The sequence below is a fragment of the Lissotriton vulgaris genome, chromosome 1_2 (genome assembly GCF_964263255.1).
Source record: "Lissotriton vulgaris chromosome 1_2, aLisVul1.2, whole genome shotgun sequence".
Classification (NCBI taxonomy): Eukaryota; Metazoa; Chordata; class Amphibia; order Caudata; family Salamandridae; genus Lissotriton; species Lissotriton vulgaris.
The window spans coordinates 108,083,361-108,106,013 of NC_141686.1; the positions used below are offsets into that span (position 1 = coordinate 108,083,361).

Genomic DNA, 22,653 nt, shown 5'->3' on the forward strand with positions numbered 1-22,653 from the left:
ATTTTGGCCACTGTGTCTGATACTTGGTTGAATGTGGTAATGCAGATTGGTCTGGTGTTTTCTGATTCTGTTTTTTCTTTTGGTTCTAAAAGGGCATCCCTGTTATTTTTTCCAGCCCGTTTTTTGGCTTCCTTAATCAGTTTGCTAGGATATTTCCTGTTTTTCAGCTAGTTACTCAGATCTTCTGCTTGGATCAAGTAATCATCTTTGGGGCTACAATTCCTTCGTAATCGTAGGAATTGCCCGAAAGGAAGATTCTGTCTGAGGTGGCGAGGATGAAAACTGTCATATGCTAAGAGACAGTTACGTGATGTCTCTTTGAAGTGGGTTGTTGTGACAAGTTTACCTGATTCAGCATGTATGTTCAAATCCAAGAACACTAAATTGGTCTTACTCATTGAGCATGTGAAATTCAGGAAGGGATCTTGTGTGTTAAGCCATGTCAAAAAGGTTTTAGCTTCTTCCTCTGTACCTTGCCAAATTAAGAAAATGTCGTCGATGTAACGTTTCCATTCCAAAATATGGTGTCTGTAGGGGTTTCTCTCATTCAGAATTTTGTTCTTCTCCAATTGATGAACATACAGGCCCGCTATACTCGGCGCAAAAGTGCTGTCCACGCTGGTCCTGTGTTGTTGTTTGTACAGTGTGGTTTCGAAACGGAAAAAATTCTCAGACAGTGCTAGTTGGCAACATTCCATCACCACATGTCGTGGGGTGTGGAATTCCCATTCACTCTCAAACAGTACTTCTTCCAGTATTTGTAATGTCTCTGTGTGTGGCAAACTAGTATATAAACTTTCCACATCCAGGCTGATGAGAATACTGGATGTGGGGTCAAAGGCTAGATCTTTGAGGAGGCAGAGTACATCCTTGGTGTCCCTAAGGTAAGTGTCAGTATTCTGGACCAAAGGTCTTAGGAAAGCGTCAGCGAATTGTGATAGGGGTTCCAAAATTGAACCTATCCCAGAGACTATCGGTCTCCCTGGTGGATTTTCTAGTCTCTTGTGAATTTTGGGGATAGTATAGAAGTATGGTATAGTAGGTTTCTTGTTTGTCAGAAACTCTATTTCTTTTTTACTTAACCAATCATTGGCCTGACATTCCTCAGTTAGGTAGGCAATTGAAATTCATAGTCGTTCTGTAGGGTCCTCATTGAGTATGACATAGTTTCTCGTGTCTCCTAAAAGGCAAAGGCATTCCCTTCTGTAATCAGTCGTGTCCTGTAGGACTATTGCCCCGCCTTTGTCGGCTGGCTTGATGGTGATGAGGTCATTTTTTGATAGTTCTTGTATTGCTGTTAGCTCTGCCTTGCTGGTATTGTGAAATACTTTTACTGTGCGTGGGTCCAATTCTTGCACCTCCTTCATAACTGCTTTCTCAAAAGCTAATATTTCAACTGGTAAGCTGTGGGCCGGTGGAACAAAATTTGACTTTTTTTGCAGTCCTGTGTCGCTCTTTGGTCGTTCTTCAGGTTTTTTGTCTTTAAAGAATACCTGTAGTTTGATTTTTCTGAGGAATTCTTTCAGTTCACAGCAAAGTTTGAATTTGTCTGTGATTGGGGTTGGTACGAAACCTAAACCCTTGTTCAATACTTGGATCTGTATATCTGTCAGGGTTATGGAAGACAAATTGACCACTAGATCGGGTTGTTGCTCGTGGTTGGCTCTGGTGGTCCTTTGCTCTGTGTGTGGCGTCCTGTTGTCGCTACTGGTTCTGCCCATTGTACTCCCTGGTTGGGTTTGTTCTTTTCTCGTTGAGCCTAGCGGCCTCTCCCTAAAAAAGGTTTTCCCTGGTTACCTTGATTGCCTTGGTTATTTCCCCAATTTTAGAAGTTGGGTTGATGGTACATGGGTGGGCCATAGAAGAAGGGTGGGGGTGGAGGACCGTAATTGTATGGATCTTGATACATTGGCCACATAGGTGCCGGGTTTCCTCTATAGTTCCTCATGTTTGCTCTTCCTCGTTTTGGTCTTCTGTTAGGGGTGGTGTTGTAATTATTTGTTCCCCCTAATGATGGCAGAGTACCTACAAGTCTTCTTCTATGGCCCACCCATGTACCATCAACCAAACTACCAAAATAATCAAAAAACATTGGCCTATGGTCAACAGTGGAGGATTGACCATACCTACTCCTATGTTCAGCCACCGCCGGGGGAAAAACTTGAAAGATTTCCTGGTTCACACTCGCCTCATACTTACAAACCAGACAATAAGAACCCAACCACTACCAAGTGGACATTTTCCCTGTAACAATTGCAGTGTCTGTCACTTAACATCTGCAACAAAAACTGTAACCTTCAACAACGCTACAAAATGGGAACTAAGAGGTTTCTCTAATTGCATCACCAGTGGAGTGGTGTATCTAATAACATGCACATGTAACTTACACTATGTAGGTATGACCACGAGGAAGGTCAGTACCCGCATAGTGGAACATAGGAGCAACATCAGGTGCAAACGAGCCACCACCAGGATGACTACCCACTTCATCGAGCAGTACCACACCCCCAATGACTTAACTTGGGTGGTGTTGGAAACAGTAAAAAACAAGGACAACCTTGATAGAATTCTCCATGAACGAGAACAGAGATGGGTGTTCCGATTACACACTGACACCCTTGGGCTCAACAATGAAATCCCATGGGGCGCATTTAGAATCTAGCGTGATCCACAGAAAACAACAATAAACCATGGAGGTCTATTATTCTCCCTGAATCTCTCTGACCATTCATAAAATCTATTAAACCTTCTGAACTATATCCAAAAACAGTAAGCAAACCCATATAGCTGTAAAGGAAAGTAATATACTACTATCACAGAACCCAAAACTCAAATAACCTTAACCTGATGGGTTCAACTACTTTTCCGATCCACTATCCAAAATAAATAATGATTCTTTAATTTTTCTGAAACTGTGTTCTAAATTATATGAAACGAAAGCTTAACATTGGGGTATTACCGGAAAAAACTCAGTTTTCAAAAGCCTGGCCAAATACGAATTCCACAAAAGATTTTACATCACACTCGCGCCCACTCCATCGACATACATTCAAGATGGCCGCCGCATATGGAACGGTCTAGTCTTCGTAAACGCTCTGAACCCGGAAGCGCGGTGATTTTAAATACAACGGCGTACCCTTCCAGCATCAATATGCGGTCGGGTGAGGATCGAACAGGTAGTACCGAGCGGGTTTGCCGATAGGAAGTAAGTAGAACATCGCGAAATAATACTGGTGTTTCAACTCTTTGGAGGGTTTTTACTCTTCATGATAAAAACGCACAATTGTAGATGAGAAAGAAATGTAACTATCATCTCAAAACTTCACAGCAATGTTTCCACGAGGCGATCCTGCCCTCGCCTGAGACCATGAAGTGTAACTTAGCACTCATACATGTAAATATGCCCTTTGCCATGACAATATTTTGTGTATATATGTTGTGTGTCTTGTCTATAGTCACATTAAGTCCTGTGTCATTTACATGTGTGAATTCACAAAAACCACTTTTTTCACAGTTCTTTTATATTTGCACTGGTTTTGAAAGCCTGCACGCACCGATATGGTGCACAAGGCACACTCACGCCCTAGACAAAGTGAGCTGCATGTGTGATCCCCTTGCTCTTTAGGGGGGATGTTTGCCACTAACCAAATGTCATTCTCTTTTACAGAAATACGAATAGGATACAAATCGTATGTATAAAAACGCATGTTTAACCATTAACAGCGCATAGTACAACAACTATTTTTGAAAAACAACCTATTTATTTAAATATAGGAGTGGAAAATACAGGGCTGGACCCTGTATGGTCCTGATGAAAAGCTTGGGGAGCTTGAAACATGTCGACCACAGAACACTGATCTAGCCCAAATTTAAGGTTAGAATACAGTGTTACCCCATTTTAACATACCAAACTAGGAGCAGAATAAATTGTTGAGGCCCACTAGCACGGTATTTTTAATCACACACCCACTCCACCACCACAACACTTTACACCACACATAGCCGTTTCACAAAAATAGTGCTCCTGCGTAGTCCGCTAGTCGCAGCACGCCCCTTTTCGTAGAGAACTGGGATGGCCCCAATGATGAAGCATGTCACCGTGGGGAAACCCCGGTGAGTGAGGGGACTCTAGAAAGAAATTTTTCTTTCTCATTTTGGTACACACTGACAAAATTGGCAGTAACCATACACACCAACTAGGTCTCTGAACCCTTCATAGTGGGTTCCTGATTTCCTGATACTGACTTGAGGCCGACCTAGTTTGGCTTAACCTCCTTCTCCCCCCTATTCCTTGTTTGCATACAGTCACAACTCCAAGTTTGAGGGGCATATGTCACATAAAGAGAAACCGGCACCACAGAGCCAAACACGTAAGCAGCACTGGTTATGATGCTTGTATAGCAGTCATATATACATTTCAAAATTAAGAGCATAGGCAGGCAAACAGTGAATGGAAGGCACACTATCAGAATATAAACATCTCGTAAACATAACATGACAAAAACAGCTTGTAGGGCATGTGTGATTAAAACGGAGTCGAAAGGCAAGTACGATTTCGTTGGCAGCACCGAGTCGTTTGCCTATGTTGCAAGGACTCCACAATACGTAGCATTTAAGCATGCAAATCTTACATTGACAATTGAAACACAAACGGCATCACAAGGTGATTGGCGCTTGGGAACAGGTAGACATGCAGAGCACTCATTAAACAAATGCAACTGAGCCCTTGAAAACAAATAATGCGGGCTGACCAACACGTCCCCCCAGGGGACCCTCATAAGAGGGCAGCCCCTTTAGTGCCACAAGATGGCACACTTGACAGCCTAGTGTCCGGTGACCCCTTCAGGGTCCCGTGCGTCACTTCTGTCCGAGGCGGGGGAAGGGGGGATGTACATATGCCTCCCCCGCCCACCTGGGGCCTCTTTGTCCCTCACCCTGATGCCGAGGGCAGCTGCTGCTTCGAGGTTGCGTTGCACCACAAGGTTAGTCCAATGTGGGCCTTGTTTAACCCCCCCTCCTCCCCGGCCCAGGTAGGGGCCCCCACCGTGCGGGCATCGCCCGTGATGGGCACTGTCTCAGCTCCAGCCCCGGCCTTGCCCCGTTCAGTCAACTTTGATGTGACTGTGGGTCTTCGGGGGTTAAGGAGCGGGACGGGGGTCAGGGCGGGAAGGGTGAGGTCCCACTGGCAGCAGCTGCCTCAGGCCTAGTTGCAAGGCTGAGGCCTTGCTCGTGGGAGAGGGCATTCTTTCACAGAGCCTTTAGGCCCATAAAGGTAGTGCTTTACAATTTCTGTAAATTGTTCGACCTCAGCACCTCCCCACGCGCCTAAGTCGTGGCTCTCTCTGGGGGGTTAGGCCTCTTTCTACAGCGCATTGAGGCCCTTAAGGGTAGCACTTTGCAATTGCTTAAGGGTAGCGCTTTTCAAATAAGGCCAATTTTACGGCCTCCCCATCTCCCTATTTCTTTATTTGCCAGGAACAAAGGTCTGGGTGATTGGCCACTCTAGTGTCTGCAGATTGGCACAGTGGGCTGAATGCAGGAAGTGGAGGAATGGCTTTTCCAACACCGAGATAACTTGGCTGGGGTACCCTGGCATGCGATGGAATGGGTTGTTGGGCACATTACAGCAGGCACTGGGTGGAGTCACCCGTCCCCCCAATGTGCTAGGTATACACCTGGGGGGGGAACGACCTGACGGCCCTGGGCAAAAGAACATTGCTTCAAAACATGAAGGCCACATTTTGCAAATGAATCAACCAGTTAGGGACATGTGAACTGTGGTGGTCAGAGATCAATCCAGGGTTCCTGTGGCAGGGAGCCAGATCAGGGCAAGCTATGGAGGCTGCGCGCAGGAGAGTCAATAGCGCGATGCAAAAATTCACCAGACAAATGGGGTTTGGCTTCATAAGACAAGGGTTGCTTCATGCTAAATCCACAGGGTGTTTCGAGGACAATGGGGTACATCTCTCCAGAGTAGGCATGGACTTGTTCCTCCTGGACCTAGGTAAGGCCCTGGAAGTAGCAGGATGTAAGTAGGGGTGCCGGCCTTGGTGGGGGGCCCTGGTTGCGACTGTAGCCACACTCAGAGTTACAGGGTGATCCAGAGGGGGAAAGGTACTCAGGGGTACCCTCTTCAGGAGTACAAAGGGTGCTGAGGGCTAGTATCCCCAGGAAGTCTGCGCGGTGGACCCTGGGGTGCGACATAGGGGAGGGGCGTGAGTAATAGGGTGGACCGATGGTTTACCGAAAGTGGGAGGGGCTATCCCCATACCACAACCGCTAAGCACCGATTGGCTAAGGCCACGATGCAAGTTGGCCTATCAGGTGGTAAGCCGCGAGGAGTGGCAAGTCTTTGGATCGCCTGTAAGATAACCCAATATGTTGGCATATTTGGTATGCTAATAAACCTGCAGCAATGTTTCCCACAAAAAGTTGTCTTGTCCGCTTATTTATGTGACATGTATGTTGCTGCAGGAGGGCTGTTGAGTGTGGCCGATATTGGCACTAATCATCTGGCAATGCGCACAATAGTGCGTTTCCCCATTCTAGCAAAGCCTACCTTTACGGAGCGAAAAGTTCAAGTCACCACATAGTAACCGGCATAGCTGTGGTGAGAGCGGAGGAGCCATTATTTGAAGCCAACACAACCCTGCGTCACCCAGCACCATCAGGTCACATGAACGTCGAGAGATAATAAACATAGAAAAAGGGCAACATGAAAGGCGAAAAAGAACTTTCGCCTTTCATGTTGCACTTCAAACTTATTTTAGATCTGTGTAAACTAGTCGTAAAAATTAATTAAAAAGCAGATTCAGGGGAGGAGCCAGGTCGCGGACCAAGATGGCTGCTCGGGTTCCCAGCTCCGCCGGCCGCGGTCCCCTGCCACCACTTCCAGCTCCCTAGCCAGCGCCTTTGTTGCGTTCCCGTACGGCGGAGATGAAGCGGCGCAGATCCATGCGCGCCCGAGTGCTCTGGCGGCTTCCTAGCCGAAGAAGTGCCGTCTCGAAGTTTGCGGCCTGCTCCCGCCTGAAGCCGGGGTCTAGGGTACCGAAACGCCCGGCCCCGAACACAACAACAGCGGCAGGGTGTGTGGCGGAAGTGCCGGTCTGGGAAGATGGAGACCTTAATTTACCTGATTTTGACGGCGATTCCCACACAGCTTCACAGCAATGCTGAGACTTGATTTGCTGCTCCTCTGCAGACTCCTGAAGTAACGTCCCCCCCCATCTGGTCACTCTTGGATGTGTGCCCCGTGCAAATTATATCGAGCCCGACGGCGGTGAGTGTCTCCCAATACCCTTGCTGGGACTAGTTGCCCGCTATTTGCTTAGCGACCTCGGGACACTCTCCGCCTAGTGGGGTATGCTCCGTGTGGGAGCGCCTTGCACGCAATTGCGCCTGATGGGATCTCGGTACCGATCCTTAACTGCTCTGCAGGGGCCGCATAAATGACGCAATTGGACAGCTAGAGCGGATCGGCCTGGTGCGATGGAGCCTCGCTGGTTGCGATGACTGCCGCTACTGGGGGAGAAATGGCGGACCGTCAAAGGGGGGATGTTGTGGCGGCCATTGCCTACTTACAACTCGCACAGCAAACCCAGCTAGAGACCGTGGGGAGAGACCTGTATGCTGTTGTGCGTTGGGGTCATCCAGGTGAAGCGACTTCTGCCCTGATATACGCAGTGCTGGATGTTGTGAGACATTTTGAATGTTGGCGCCGGCTCATGGGTGCCCCCGGGACTTGGTGGTCTCGGGGCTAGATGGCAATGTCCTATGGGCCCACGCTCGACAGAGGGATAGTGGTGCTGTGTGTTATACACCAATTATAGCGGAGGCCGCAGATCCGATGATGGTGTCATTTTTTGGAGCATTACCCTGTTCAAATGATTAACTGCTTGACAGCGGCGGGTAGCGGTGGCACTATGACAAGTCCCTTTCCCTTTGTTCTGGATTGATGTTGAGTAGTGAGCGCCATCTCTCACGCTCCCTGATGGCCCCTAGATAGTTGGATAACTACGTCCTTCGAGCGACATCGTTGTGTATTACCGTACCTCCGGATGACATCCTCTTCCCGATCTGGTACTTTGACCCACCTACACCTGTAACAGAGAGACTGGGTTGTAACCATAAATTGGACCGGACGGGCCTGGGTTGAGTATTGTAATGCTACTTTCATTGTGGGCCGATGCGGGACTTTTCACCCATGTCATGATGGCGCTGACGATAGACTGGCAAAGACTGAACCCACTCATAACACTTTACTGTATTGCATTTCGGCTTTCTGTATGGAGTGGGTATCTCCTGTGGTGGTGGGGGGGTGGGTGGGCGTGGGCTGTGGACCTGTCCTGGTGTCCTCTTCCGTTCTCTTTCTTTTCTTTTTTCTTTTTTCCTTCCTTTAGATTTTCTACTTTAGTCGAGCTATAGCTCTCTTCCGCTTTCTTCTAAATTTCGGGTTCATATAACAGGCGACAGGCACGCTGCTGAGGGGGAGGCCGTAGCCATAGGCAGGGGTGCAGGGTGGGGGGTTTGGGGAGGGGTATTACTGTTCTTCTTTTTTCTTTTTTCGTTTCTAGGGCCCCTTTTTAGGTCGAGCAGACCTTACTCTCAATGCGTGAGCATTGAGAGTGTCTGCTTCAGACCTTTTGTCGCCCGTTATTGGGAATGAGGACACCAATCTGTTACGAGCGTTTTTCCTCGCAGTTTTCACCGCGGGAGCGCGCGTCTGACCTGCGCATGCGCAGAGTACCCGCGCATGCGCAGAGTAACTCACAGCCCTTGCTCACACAGACGCAGGCAGGCAGCCCCCACCCCTCTGCATGCACGCACGCACACACAGGCGAGCGCATGCACACGCAGGCACACACATACAGGCACACAGACACTCGCTCACACACACACACCCCCCTCCCCCACAGTCACACACACACACATACATACAAAGCCCGCCCGCCCGCACTCGCGCGCGCACATGCTTCCCCCCCCCCGCACTCGCGCGCGCACATGCTTTTCCCCCGCCGCCCCCCCCCCCCACTCAGCAACCCACTCACCGGCTTCTTCGTGCGGCGGCTCTCCTCAGCTGCAGGGCCCGGCAGCAGGACTCTTCTTCCCTCCTTCGGCACCGGGGCGCAGGGTAGGCTCCTGCCTGCTCCGGTGCTCCAAACACGGCTCCGTCCAATCGCGGCTCTTCCGTGGGAGGCGGGGTAGGCTCCCGCCCTCCTACTTCCTGTTTCCTGTTGTCGCGCCGGCCTGCCTGACTTCCTGGTCGCAGGCCGGCAGAGTGACGGCGGTGATTTGCGGTATTTATTTATTTAGTTATTTATGCATTTTTATATAGCGCGGACTTTACCCGAAGGCGGTATTTATTTATTTATTTTTTTTGGACGCTGCGTGCTGTCCCGCACCACCTCCTGCTGCATTTCCTGCTAGTCGGCGCCCGTTGCCATTGACAATTCTTTTGCATGTCCTATGTGAAAGCTGCAGTATTTGTCTTTGGTCAGTATTTGACTTTACTGAACACTGTTTTTACGTCAAGAATCCACTTGATAACATTGCACACGTGTTTTGTATTTTAAATTTGCTTACTCTAGCTGCATTCCTCGCAAACAGCATGCACGCATTTAAAACTAGTTATCAAACTATATTTCTTGAGAAATAATATTTTGTAAAAGAACAAGCCCGGTTGATACATGTTTTTTTATTCCCCATCATCAGCGCATCAGACCCGCCCCATCCTGACAGTGCGGAATCAACTGTTGCGTGTCTTATCTTGCACTCTTTCTGCCTGCAGTAATTGTCAGTGAAACTATCAGATTTTTTTCCAGCGTTTCCTTCTTGACGCTACTGAGTCAGAATTGCATTTGGACTTGCGATTGCATTATGTGAAAGTTGTCCTGTAAGTCCCTGTTTAGCCTAGCAGTGTACGTTTGTTTCAAGATGAGTTTGCATGTTATAGAGACAAATGCTATAGGTGTCACGTTTGCGAAAGTTAAAACTATTGGCATTGTAAATGACAAAGCTATTAATTTCGCAATTTTCAAAACCAACACATAAATAAAATATTTGTCATTTACAATACCAATAGCTCAAACTTTCCTAATGCGAGACCTATTGCATTGCAAATGCTTGTTTCTTACTTGTTAATCTTGGCTTTCCCTTTACTCCTAATTTTTTCCCCTTCCTTTTTGGGTACCAAGCGATAGGTTGTGCACTGTACGTTCCTCTGGTTCGAATTACGAGGGTGGATGCTTCTTGAAACAGATTTAAGATGCAGCGGGCATGTACTGCATTGGCGTGCAAATTGTACTGTTTTATTGTCTATCCTGTTTATTACGCATTAGTGTCAACGCCCTGCCTTTATTAGTCCTGCCTGCGAAGATCCTGATTACTAACAGCCCTTGCAATGATGATTGTTCGACTGTACGGCGTCTGATCCTGTTTTTTTTCCTAAACCTTAAAAAGAAACCTCTTTAATCCTGGTACCTATATGGTACGGTCACTATCCTGAGCTGCAATCGGGCAATTGTGAGACAGACTGATGAGTACTTGTGGCGTTTACTGATTTACTGCCCGTGATTGTAACTGTTTTGTGTATCAATGAAGGTTTACCAAAAATAAAAAAAATAAAAAAAGCAGATTCAGATTTGTCATGTTAAAAAAGAAAATCTAAGATTTTACACAAAACCTCATTCAAGTACTATCTCCTGGAAATTGCAGAATCAGAGAAAATTGTGGTATTTTTTCTATACGATGGCACACTTTGTAATGTCACACTCCAAGAGCAGGAAATACACACAGTGCCGTCATGTTCTTCGGTGCTGCACTAAAAGTAAATAATGAAAATTTATGGTTAGACAAGTTATGGTTACTCTTAGTGGTAGACAGCCTATCTTGTAGGATTCATATAATTGTACGGCAGACAACACATTTGGCACAATTCCACATTCATTCTTTTCTGGGCTGAAAAGAGGTGTCCAAACACTAGACTTTCCATTACGCAATCTTTCCTTGATGGGGAGAAAAAAGACCTTGCATTCTGTTACTCTTTAAGCTGTGAAGGTTTGCCTCTGCTAGTTATCTACATGTGGGTTGATTTGTAGGGTATTCAGTCCATGAAAATGCAGGCTACAGATCTCCAGCCAGAAAATAAATATTAGCAAATTCAATAGATCTAGGTTTAATGTGGTAAAGCCAGCAAACACAGGCATGCAAAAATGATTTTTTCATCCAGTAGCATATTAAGGCCAGACGTATAGCTTGTCAAAGCCTTGTGGTGGTGGTGTTCCTGTATTTATTGTGTGGTATTAGTACCAGTGACAGACTAGTGCTATTGATAATGGTGAAGGTGTGTGGTAATGATAGTAATGTGATATTGGTGTTTATACTGGTACTGTGGTGGTGGTACCAATGGCAATGGTGATATTGTTAGTGGGGGTGGTGTGATATTGGTGTTAGTATTATTTAGGTGGTGTTAGTGGTGGTATTGGTATTTTTCGTGGTTCTATAGGTTGCGGGATTGTTGTGGCAGTGGTGATATTGGTGGCATTTGTGGTGGTTGTATTGTGAGTGGTAGGTGTTGTGGTATTGGTGATGGTGATATTCTTGGTGGTATTGTTGAACGGAGAAAGAGGAATGCATGTGCAAAGCGCAAATGTACTTCCAGGCAATGAGTGTTAAAGGGCTTGACCTTCAATCCTGTATACACAAATACACTTACTGGCAACCAGTGTTTTGGATGTATATGAATAGGGAAATAAAGTCAGCACTGTGATGGCGAGGAGGCATTTAGGTTCCCTTTGTGCCCCAAAAAAGTATACATAGGCAATTGTTAGAACCGGCTGTCTCTAGTTGGCAGAGGTATACACTTCTGACAAATAGGGACACTCCTTTTCTAGTCAGGGCAAGGGGATCACACCCTTCGATAACCCCTGCTCACCCCCTTGGTAGCTTGGCAGAGCAGAACAGGCTTATCTCAGAGGCTGTGTGTTAAGCAATTATGACCACATACAGTAATACAGTGAATACACTACAAATGGACACGACACTGTAGTATTATAAAAATAAGTATTTTTATATAAGACTTAGCACAAGACCAAATAACGGCAAAACTGTACACAATCGGAATAAATACGTTCGGGAAGGAAAAAGGATAGTTCAAAGGTAGTTTCTTCTTTAGCACAAGAGTCTTTAGTATCAAGCAATTCTTCTTCTTGGAAACACAGTTCTTTAGCAACAGGGTAACTCACACGGGAGCTACACAACGCTGGGGCAAAGATAATCCACAGGTTCGGCGTCGACCGCGAAGAGCGCTGCGTTGGGCCTGGAGTCACACGGACCCCCAACAACACAGTACCTTAGGAAAATGAAGCACACGATGATCAGCGGCGTCGAGCAATCCGGCGTCGCGTCTCCGGTGTCGATCAGGCCTCAGCAGGCGTTGTCGATGATGCAGTTGCACAGAGTGAGCAGCGCTCACAGCGTCGAAGGGCACACGGTTGATGCGATCAGCAGCGGGGCAGACACGAGGTCCTCTGGAGTTAGAGCCGTACTCCTACTCACTGGCGTTGCTGCTGGCGTCGGTTGGGCCCAGCGTCCGGTCGTCGTGATGCTGTTCTTTTCAGAGGTGCTGGATTCAAACTTCCAGCGGATAGCACTTTTTAGCAGGTGAAGTCTTTTGGCCCTGTGACTTCGGCAGGAGACTGGCACTCTTCCAGTCCTTGGAGATTTTCTTAGCAAGCGTGAGAGTACACACCCAGTTCCTCTCTCCTGGTTCCTTGGCAAAAATAAAGAAGCACTGCAGGATTCCCCCAACAACAGCACACCGGCAGAAGGGGTAAGCAGTCCTTTAGATCAGCAGGCTTCTTGTCCTTGGTTACAGGGTTCCTTGTCAGAAGTGATCTAAATTCTTGGTTTAGGGGTCCTCCTCTTATACCCCTTTTCGTCTTTGATCCCTTTGTCTATGCCGGGGATTTCCCAACACCCTGGGTCTGTGGTGGGTGGAGCTAGGCAGTGGCACCTGGCCTATTCATTGCACCGGGCCGGGTCCTCAGACGCCCCGCAGGAGGTGGAGCCAGCATTGACACCGGCAGGAGCAGAGCTATCGTCCTCCTGGCAGGAGGTGGGGCCAGGATCGTCCAGGGCAGGCACAGAGCCATCAGTCGCTTGGCAGGAGGTGGGGCCAGGATCGTCCAGGGCAGGCACAGAGCCATCAGTCGCTTGGCAGGAGGTGGAGCCAGCATTGTATCAGGCAAGGCAGGCTATCAACAACTACTCTCCCCCTACTCTCAACGTAATGTCCCACTCATCCCACACTGACTCATCCAGACCTCTTGGAGCCACCCAGCTCCTGTCACACACACGCAAGACCAGCAGAGACCAGATATGGTTAGATAAGAAAATAGACACTTTCTAAAAGTACTATTTTCGAACCCAGAGTCCAAAAACCATCCACACCAACGGATGCGTAATTAAACCCAGAGTTCAGGGATACCAAACTCGATATTGCACCATGCTCCCCGAGCCAGCTAGGATCATAGCGTTAACCATCCCGGCGGCCCATTCTATCCAACGGAGAGCAGGCTACCTTGCAATAGTGAAGCCCTAAGATGGCGGCACTTCACTATCAGGAAAGACCAACTTGGTTAGGCTTGTCCTACCTTACACTTACAATGCACCCTGCCCATGGGCCTACCATAGGGGTGACTAACATGAAGTTAAGGGAAGGTTGGAGGGGCTGGCAAGTAGGTATACCTGCGCAGCCGACGTGACAGTGCAAGACTGCACGTGGGTCTCGCAATGACCGACCCGTAGACATTCTTTTACAAGGCCGCTCCTGTGGGTGGCACAACACGTGCTGCAAGCCCACGAGCGGCATTTGCGTTTACAAGCCCCGGCACTCCTGGTGCACTAGACTAGGGACTGACAGTAAACCAAATAAGGCCAAACATGGATACCATAGATACATCAATTTAACAGAGGGAGCACTTGCGCTATGGCACTGATCAGCAGTGACACGGCGCCCAAAGCATATACCAGCAAAACATCGTAAAACAGTAGAGGCAAACAGAAAAATGGAGGAGAGACTCAAGCCAATGATGTCAGGTCTAACACGTGTCCCCTCCAGCTGAAATGTGGGGAGAACTACCCTTAACCTAGGGAGTCCTCATCACTAAGGCGGAAAAATCTGGACAGACCATCAGCATTGGCGTGATCTGTACCAGGGCGGTGTTCCACCGTAAAGTCCATCCCCTGTAGAGCAATGGACCACCTCAACAGTTTCGGATTCTCACCCCTCATTTGCATCAACCATCTGAGGGGCCTGTGGTCTGTCTGAACCCGGAAGTGAGTCCCGAACAGGTAGGGTCTTAACTTCTTCAGCGCCCAGACCACAGCAAATGCTTCTCTTTCTATCGCACTCCACCTCGTTTCCCTGGGAAGTAACCTCCTACTGATGAAGGCTACAGGCAAGTCTCGGCCCTCTTCATTCACCTGAGCTAGAACAGCCCCCACGCCATGCTCTGAAGCGTCCGTCTGAACAATGAATTCTCTTGAAAAGTCGGGTGCCTGGAGTATAGGTGCTGTGCACATTGCAGTTTTCAGGGTGTCAAAGGCCGTTTGACAGGCATCAGTCCAGATCACGTTTCGTGGCTGCTTCCTGGAAGTCAGCGAAGTCAAGGGGTGCACAATGTTACCGTAATCCTTGACAAACCTCCTGTAGTAACCCGTGAGTCCTAAGAAGGCTCTCACCTGTGTTTGGGTTTTGGGCGGTGCCCAAGCCAGGATGGTATCAATCTTGGGTTGCAGGGGGGCAACCTTGCCGCTCCCTACTTGGTGCCCCAAGTACACCACAGAACCCTGCCCAATCTGGCACTTACTGGCCTTGATTGTGAGGCCTGCTCTGCGCAGGGCCAACAACACTTCCTGGAGGTGGCGCAAGTGTTCCTCCCAGCTGGCGCTGAACACTGCGATGTCGTCCAGGTAGGCGGCACTGAAATCCTCCAGTCCAGCCAAGACCTGGTTGACCAACCTCTGGAAGGTGGCAGGGGCATTCTTCATCCCAAAGGGCATCACCCGGAACTGGTATAGCCCATCTGGTGTGGAGAACGCTGACCTCTCTTTTGCCCCATCAGTCAAGGCGATCTGCCAGTACCCAGACGTTAAGTCAAACGTACTAAGGTACCGGGCAGCCCCCAACCGATCGATGAGCTCATCAGCTCTGGGGATGGGGTGCGCGTCAGTCTTCGTGACCGAATTGAGTCCTCGGTAATCCACGCAGAACCGGAGTTCTGGTGAAGCACCAGGCGCTGCAGCCTTCGGGACCAAGACCACTGGGCTGGCCCAAGGACTGCTAGAGGACTCAATCACCCCTAACGCGAACATTTTGGAGACCTCCTCCTTAATGTACGATCTGACCTTGTCAGTCACCCTGTAAGCCTTGTGCTTCACAGGAGGGCTGTCTCCGGTGTCGACGTCATGGACACACCAATGCGTGACACCCGGAACCAAGGAAAACAGATCCGGGAATTGTCCCAACAGGTGGCGACAATCCTGTTTCTGCTCAAGGGTCAGTGTGTCAGAGAGGACCACACCATCCACTGACCCGTCTTGCTCTTTAGCATACAGGAGGTCAGGAAGAGGCTCACTCTCCTCCTCCGTTCCATCATCTGTGGCTAAGAGCATGCCCACTTCGGACCTTTCTAAGTGGGGCTTCAAACGGTTGACATGCAGGACCCGCAAGGGGTTCCTGGGAGATTTCAAGTCCACCAAGTAGGTGACATCGCTCTTCTTCTCCACAACCTTAAACGGTCCAGTCCACCTGTCCTTGAGCGCACAAGGTTCCACAGGGGACATGACCCACACTTCCTGACCAGGCTGAAGCTCTACCAGAGTGGCATTCCGGTCGTACCATCGCTTCATCTCCTCCTGGCTGGCCTCCAGATTTGCCTGAGCAATTTCTCTGAAGCGCCGAGTCTGGTTCCGAAAGGCCAGCATGTAGCTGTATACATCCTGGGGAGGTTTCCTGGGAGATTGCTCCCAGCCTTCCTTGACCAGACTCAAAGGCCCTCTTACCGGGTGACCGTATAAGAGCTCAAAGGGGCTGAACCCTAGAGCCTTCTGCGGCACCTCACGGTAAGCAAACAACAGGCATGGCAAGAGGACGTCCCATTTCCGCCTCATTGGTTCTTCAAGACCCATGATCATGCCTTTCAGGGTCCGGTTGAATCTCTCAACCAGCCCATTTCCTTGAGGGTGGTAAGGAGTGGTGAACTTGTAGGTTACCCCACACTCCTTCCACAGAGACTTCATATAGTTCGAAATGAAGTTGGTGCCTCGGTCTGACACCACCTCTCTGGGGAACCCCATCCGGGAGAAAACACCCATCAGTGCCCGTCCCACCACGGGGGCCGTCACTGTCCTGAGAGGGATGGCTTCCGGGTACCTTGTGGCATGGTCCACCAAGACCAGGATGAACCTGTTGCCTAGGGCTGTCTTGGGGTCCAGGGGCCCAACAATGTCAATACCCACCCGGTCAAAGGGGGTGCTGACCACTGGAAAAGGTTGGAGGGGAGCCTTCTGCTTCCTTCCGCTTTTCCCACTTGCCTGGCAAGTGCGACAAGTCTTACAATGGATGTCTACATCCCTACGCATCTGAGGCCAATAAAAATGGGTGACAAGCCTGTCATAGGTCTTGTCCTGCCCCAGATGTCCAGCTAACGGTACGTCATGAGCCAAACCCAGTAGGAAGGCTCTGAAGCGCTGGGGTACCACCAGCACACGGGCTGACCCAGGCTCAGCAGCCTTAGGCTCGCTATACAGGAGGTCGTTCTCCCAGTACACAAAATGTGACCCTGACTGATCACCTGAGGATTGGGCTGAGGCCTGCTGCCTCATGCCCACAAGAGAAGGGCACACTTTCTGTTCCGCACAGAATTCCTCCCTGGAGGGACCACCATCCTGCTGCCAATGGGTCAGCTCGGGCAGATCTCCCAGTTCGGCAATTTGTTCCCCTGTGGGCTCCAGGGCATCCCCCTCAGGGTCTACCTCCTTCTGGACCACGGGAACAACGGGGGCCGGTTTCCCGCGCCTCCTGCCTCTTCTCTTCACAGCTGGGTCCTGGGCCGTACTTTCAGGCTCCGGGACCCCATCAACACCCTTACTCGCTGTCATGGATCGAGTGGTTGCACACACCCACTCTGGCACACCCAACATTTTCAAATGCGCTGCTCGCTCCACCTTAGCCCAAGGGGAGTCTTCCAAATCATTGCCCAGGAGACAGTCGACAGGCATGGCGGGCCTCACAGCAACCTGAAGAGTACCTGAAACTCCCCCCCATTCAAAGGAAACCTGAGCCACCTCACACTCTTTCTGGGAGTTATCGGCAGCTATCACGGGGTAGACTGCGTGGGGAACCACCTGCTCTCTGGACACCAAGTGACACTTGGCAGCTGTCACACTCGCTCCGGTGTCTCTGAGAGCTTCCACTCTCTGGCCATTAATGGTCACCCACTGCCTATATTTACTAGTGTTACTAGGCAGAGGGGGTGGAGGGACCATTTGCATGTCTCCTAGCGAGACCAGGGACATTTCTGCGGGACCCCTCCCACCATGGACAACCATCTCCTCCCCTCCCAAGGCTACACTTGCCAACTGACGAGGGGGTGCACGCGGCGGTGCATTCGAATCCTTCTTGGGACACTGGGGGTCATAAAACCGGTGTCCCACCTGCCCACAACCGTAGCAGGTTAGGGGGCCCCTATGAACAGGTTTACCCGTCGGGGCCCCTGACTTCTTCTCAGGGGGAGGCTGGGAACCTTTCCCTTGGTTCCCTTGGGGATTACTTTGGGGCCCTTTCTGAGACTCCTTCTGTTTTCCCTTGTCCCCCCCACTCTTCTGCTGGGGACCCTGCCCACCTTTGGCTGAGTCTCCCACTGGACCCTTGTGGACCCTGGTACTGACCCAGCGGTCCGCCTCCTCAGCAAGTTTTCTAGGGTTAGATATCTTGCTATCAATCTGGTGCTGGCGCAGCTCTGGAAAACAGTTATTAGACAAGTGCTCCCACGCAAACAAATCATAAAGAGCTTCATAACTTTCCACTTTGCTGCCCTTTACCCAACCATCCATGGCTCTGCAAAAATAAGACACATATTCAACCCACGTCGTACTAGGCAACTTCTTACATTCTCTAAAAGCTTGTCTGTACTGCTCGGGGGTTAAACCATATCGCAACATTAAAGCATCTTTCATATGAGCATACGACATCCTATCCGCAGCAGGCATGTCTAACAGGGTATCTCTTCCCTCATTCACAAAGCGACCCCACAACCCCGCTCCCCAATTCTTCTCAGGCACCTGGTGGGCCAACAATGCTAACTCATATGCTTTAAACCATTGACCAATATCTTCATTCTTATTGTAATCTTTGATCACATCTTTCGGGAAGTAAAACTTACTTTCTGCAGGCTCGGATGGGATGCTGCCACCAGAGGGATTCAACTCTAACTTTTTAGCTTGGATATCCAGTTCCCTCAACCTGGCTTCACGCTCCAAAGCTAACTTCTCTCGTTCAAACTCTAACTTTTTGATCTCTAAATCAGCTTCCCTTCTACCTCTTGCATTTTCTAACTCCAACTGCCCATTTATCTTTAGCCTTGCCATCTCCATGTTGTAAGCTCGTTCTTTCGCCCTTTCTTCTCTTTCTTCAGGGGAAAGACCTTTGGAGGAAACACTGCTTCCGGGAGAGGGCACAGGTCCATTCACTGGCACCTCCTCATCCCCTTCCTCTGTGGGTACCACCACCACATCAGAGGGATTTCTGGATTCCCACCAGGCCTGTAATGCTTTATAAAAATCATCTTTTCTCGAGAGGCCGGTGGTAGGAACTTCAAACTGGTTGCAAAAGTGTTTCAGCTCATCTTTCTTGTATCTTTTGAGCTTACTCCTCTCGAACTCTTCAACAACAACGATAGCAGGGGCAGTGACTCCGTTGTCACTCATGGTTAAAACTGGCAGTGTTCAGAAAATCAAGTTTCAGGAAAGCGGAGAACAAAAATAGGATCCTTCCGAATCAGATTGTGACTGCGTTACGGTCTGCTTTCACTACGTAGCGCACACTAATCACTGTACATGGGTCATAAATGCAAGGTCCAAATCCCACCGCTGCCACCAATGTTAGAACCGGCTGTCTCTAGTTGGCAGAGGTATACACTTCTGACAAATAGGGACACTCCTTTTCTAGTCAGGGCAAGGGGATCACACCCTTCGATAACCCCTGCTCACCCCCTTGGTAGCTTGGCAGAGCAGAACAGGCTTATCTCAGAGGCTGTGTGTTAAGCAATTATGACCACATACAGTAATACAGTGAATACACTACAAATGGACACGACACTGTAGTATTATAAAAATAAGTATTTTTATATAAGATTTAGCACAAGACCAAATAACGGCAAAACTGTACACAATCGGAATAAATACGTTCGGGAAGGAAAAAGGATAGTTCAAAGGTAGTTTCTTCTTTAGCACAAGAGTCTTTAGTATCAAGCAATTCTTCTTCTTGGAAACACAGTTCTTTAGCAACAGGGTAACTCACACGGGAGCTACACAACGCTGGGGCAAAGATAATCCACAGGTTCGGCGTCGACCGCGAGGAGCGCTGCGTCGGGCCTGGAGTCACATGGACCCCCAACAACACAGTACCTTAGGAAAATGAAGCACACGATGATCAGCGGCGTCGAGCAATCCGGCGTCGCGTCTCCGGTGTCGATCAGGCCTCAGCAGGCGTTGTCGATGATGCAGTTGCACAGAGTGAGCAGCGCTCACGGCGTCGAAGGGCACACGGTTGATGCGATCAGCAGCGGGGCAGACACGAGGTCCTCTGGAGTTAGAGCCGTACTCCTACTCACTGGCGTTGCTGCTGGTGTCGGTTGGGCCCAGCGTCCGGTCGTCGTGATGCTGTTCTTTTCAGAGGTGCTGGATTCAAACTTCCAGCGGATAGCACTTTTTAGCAGGTGAAGTCTTTTGGCCCTGTGACTTCGGCAGGAGACTGGCACTCTTCCAGTCCTTGGAGATTTTCTTAGCAAGCGTGAGAGTACACACCCAGTTCCTCTCTCCTGGTTCCTTGGCAAAAATAAAGAAGCACTGCAGGATTCCCCCAACAACAGCACACCGGCAGAAGGGGTAAGCAGTCCTTTAGATCAGCAGGCTTCTTGTCCTTGGTTACAGGGTTCCTTGTCAGAAGTGATCTAAATTCTTGGTTTAGGGGTCCTCCTCTTATACCCCTTTTCGTCTTTGATCCCTTTGTCTATGCCGGGGATTTCCCAACACCCTGGGTCTGTGGTGGGTGGAGCTAGGCAGTGGCACCTGGCCTATTCATTGCGCCGGGCCGGGTCCTCAGACGCCCCGCAGGAGGTGGAGCCAGCATTGACACCGGCAGGAGCAGAGCTATCGTCCTCCTGGCAGGAGGTGGGGCCAGGATCGTCCAGGGCAGGCACAGAGCCATCAGTCGCTTGGCAGGAGGTGGGGCCAGGATCGTCCAGGGCAGGCACAGAGCCATCAGTCGCTTGGCAGGAGGTGGAGCCAGCATTGTATCAGGCAAGGCAGGCTATCAACAACTACTCTCCCCCTACTCTCAACGTAATGTCCCACTCATCCCACACTGACTCATCCAGACCTCTTGGAGCCACCCAGCTCCTGTCACACACACGCAAGACCAGCAGAGACCAGATATGGTTAGATAAGAAAATAGACACTTTCTAAAAGTACTATTTTCGAACCCAGAGTCCAAAAACCATCCACACCAACGGATGCGTAATTAAACCCCGAGTTCAGGGATACCAAACTCGATATTGCACCATGCTCCCCGAGCCAGCTAGGATCATAGCGTTAACCATCCCGGCGGCCCATTCTATCCAACGGAGAGCAGGCTACCTTGCAATAGTGAAGCCCTAAGATGGCGGCACTTCACTATCAGGACAGACCAACTTGGTCAGGCTTGTCCTACCTTACACTTACAATGCACCCTGCCCATGGGCCTACCATAGGGGTGACTAACATGAAGTTAAGGGAAGGTTGGAGGGGCTGGCAAGTAGGTATACCTGCGCAGCCGACGTGACAGTGCAAGACTGCACGTGGGTCTCGCAATGACCGACCCGTAGACATTCTTTTACAAGGCCGCTCCTGTGGGTGGCACAACACGTGCTGCAAGCCCACGAGCGGCATTTGCGTTTACAAGCCTGGTTTACTCCTGGTGCACTAGACTAGGGACTGACAGTAAACCAAATAAGGCCAAACATGGATACCATAGATACATCAATTTAACAGAGGGCGCACTTGCGCTATGGCACTGATCAGCAGTGACACGGCGCCCAAAGCATATACCAGCAAAACATCGTAAAACAGTAGAGGCAAACAGAAAAATGGAGGAGAGACTCAAGCCAATGATGTCAGGTCTAACAGCAATGCTTCCAGTTAAAACTATTTTTTAAACTTTCAAATGGTAATGGTTTCCCTTTTAAAGCAAAGTTGTAGGATTAATCTGAAGAAACATTATTGACCCCTTTTTTAGTACTTTAAATCAAATTACCTTTCATACATGAAAGGTAAGTAACTCGTATATAATGAGAAGTTAAAAGGTGCATGCTGATGTTTTTACTTCTACAGTACAGTAACAAGAGGATGTCTTTGATTAGAAGGAGGAGAGAAGGGATTTATTAGGATATGGGAGTAACATGACAGTGTTTTATAAGGAATAAAACACTGTCCACTTTAGGTAAAAAGGATATTGCACATCACCTAAATGTTCCTTGACCTTATAAACGTTGGCTTGATTACTGTAGTTGGACACATATCTCATTGGTGACTTGCAATATATTTATAACATACAAATATAAATAATTTATGTACAGGCATGAAACTTTGGAAAGGTGTAAAGATTAAAAAATACAAATGCAAACCTAAGTTTTATGCTATAATTCTCTTAAAAAACTGAGGTTCAAAGGTGTTTAATTTTATTTGAACATTAGTACACCATATTTTAATGGTCTCCTATTAAACATTTTGCTTTCCCATAAAATGATTAAAAAAGGATTATTTTGTAAAGACTTCTGTGATCCAGCGTAGCTAAAACATGCATAGCTTGTGGTTTGTTACACCTTTTTGCACTCACAATAAGGATAGCCAAGTGGATGTATTTGATTGTAACCAAATTATGGATTGAATCCCTATGTCTGAGCAAAGAAAATCAAAGATTAGGGGTCAGTTTTATTTCTGAATGCAGGGCAGACTGGTCCTTCTGCCACTTGTGCTTTCGCCGTTGGGCTGGAGGTTAGAGGACTGTTTTAGAGCAGATTGGGCAGACATTACCCAGCCATGCCAAAATGGCCACATTCTATTCACGTCCTCTTACAGTGCGAGGGCTGATTTAAACTTTTTTTCCCTGGGCTGATTTCGGTTTCCTCTTCGCCCGTTTATTAAGATGCCAGCATTTTCATAAGAGTGAAAAGTGCCAAAGTTAAAATCCACGATTCATGATATGGGCATTGTGATTCACAGTTGGAACTGGAAATTCCAATACTTCTTTTGCAAATCATTGAAGTCATAAGGGAAGAAAACAGAAGGGGCTTTCACACAGTAGTGCATTGCAAGCTAATTAATTACAAGGTA

General features: G+C 48.8%; 1 protein-coding gene across 1 annotated transcript in view; it reads left to right on the top strand.

Annotated features, from left to right (window-relative positions):
* Positions 1-22,653, top strand: part of LOC147734642 (protein mono-ADP-ribosyltransferase PARP12-like) — a 335,778-nt gene that overhangs the window by 73,718 nt on the left and 239,407 nt on the right. The window lies entirely within an intron of this gene.